A 1757-nucleotide genomic window follows, 5' to 3' on the forward strand; every position below is an offset into this window, starting at 1 on the left:
TTGTAATCGGTTCCCTCTTTCCAACCCACTCTCCCTCTACCCTCCCAGTATCACCACTCACATCACTGGTCCTGAAAGGATCATCCGCCCTGGATTCCCTGGATTTCCAGTTCCTATCTGTACCAGTGTACATCCTCTGGTCTAGGTGTATATATTCATAGGTTTAGTATTAAGGCAGCAGATGGACATTGGGCCTCCACTCAAGCACTTAATCAATGCAAGAACACATTGGTCTATTAAACTGGCATTCCAAGATGCACACCTTCCTGGCATGATTGCTGAAGACAAACGTGTGCATAAGCAAATGTAGTGAAGAAAGCTGATGGTGCCTGGCTATCAAAAGATATAGCATCTGGGGTCTTAAAGGCTTGAAGGCAAACAAGCAGCCATCTAGCTGAGAAACATCAAAGCCCACATGGAAGAAGCACACCAGCCTGTCTGACCACGAGGTGTAGAAGGGCTCTGATCCATAGCCACCCTATGCACAAGAGAACAAAACGCTGCATGGGCCTGCATGCTCCTCATGATGGTTCCCATGCATGCACCCATGGAGGCAGCCACTGGGTCAGCCCATCTCAGTGAGGGCCTTCCTCTTTTCCATCGCCCTCTGCTTTACCAGGCATGATGTCTTTCTCCAGGGCCTGGTCCCTCCTGACCACATGTCCAAAGTGTGTACGGTACAGGCTTGCCATCCTGGCTTCCAAGGAACACTCTGGCCTTATTTCCTCCAGTACAGGTGAACCAATGTGTCCTTTCAGCAGTCCATGGTACTTTCGATGTTCTTCTCCAGGGCCAAAATAGCTTGGTTTGTCATCTCACTGCTTTGGGGGTAGCACACTCCTGTTAACCCGATCAAAGGACTGGAAGGATTAGCCTATATCAGGTGATGGAGAGTTAAAAGAACCAATGAGATGATTCAGGGACCTGAGATTGGGGGAAACCGATGAAAATGAGGAAGAATGAAAGGCTAGGGGTCAGGGAAGGCAGGCCAAGGCTTGTAAGCACCATCTGCTCCTAGAGACAGAATCACCAAGGTCCGTAAGTTGTGTGCGCTGTGACGTCCCATTACTACTGCAGCGAGTTTTCTTGGTTTGGGTGGAAGTGGACAGTAAGAGAAGAGAAGCTCTCTGGTTTTGCTGGGAAGTGTAAGTGCCCTGGGAGAAGGGATGAGCCGTCAACACAAACATCGCTGAGGAACATTAGAAAGAAGAGGAGAGGTTGAGTCAAGAAAAAGTGAAGGACCAGGATCAAAAACCTACTCTGGGGGACACAATGGAACAGAAGCCTCTCAATGGTTCCTCAGCACTTACCCCTGATGTTGGGGTGAAGCTGGGGTGGTCTTCGACCTTTGGTTGGAGGGTAGCACGCTCAGAGAGCCTGCCCCAGGGACTTGTCTCAGGGCCTTGCCTGCACTCGGCACCAGCTGCCATCTTTTCTTTTTGTAAAAAATCATTTTGCTGAGGGCTCTGGCAGCTCCTCTAACATTGCATACATCCTTTGTATCAAGCTCATTTGTAACTATGTTGCCATCCTTGTCTGCCGTCTTTTCATGAGAACCACAAACACCAGCGTTGAATTATTTCCTTTCGAGAAAGCTGATAGGCTCCCTTTGTGGCACGTGTTTTTGGAGGTGTCCTCTCAGTGGGAAGGGCTTGATGCATCTGACCTCCTCTACAAGCAAGAGGGCACCTGCGAGGGTGAGACCGTCTTCTCCACAACGGCAACCTGGGCTCCCGCTTCTTCTTGCTGAGCCCTGA

Source organism: Echinops telfairi, unplaced genomic scaffold, assembly GCF_000313985.2.
Source record: "Echinops telfairi isolate 266 unplaced genomic scaffold, ASM31398v2 ScPeMD7_23;HRSCAF=83, whole genome shotgun sequence".
In the NCBI taxonomy this organism is placed as follows: Eukaryota; Metazoa; Chordata; class Mammalia; order Afrosoricida; family Tenrecidae; genus Echinops; species Echinops telfairi.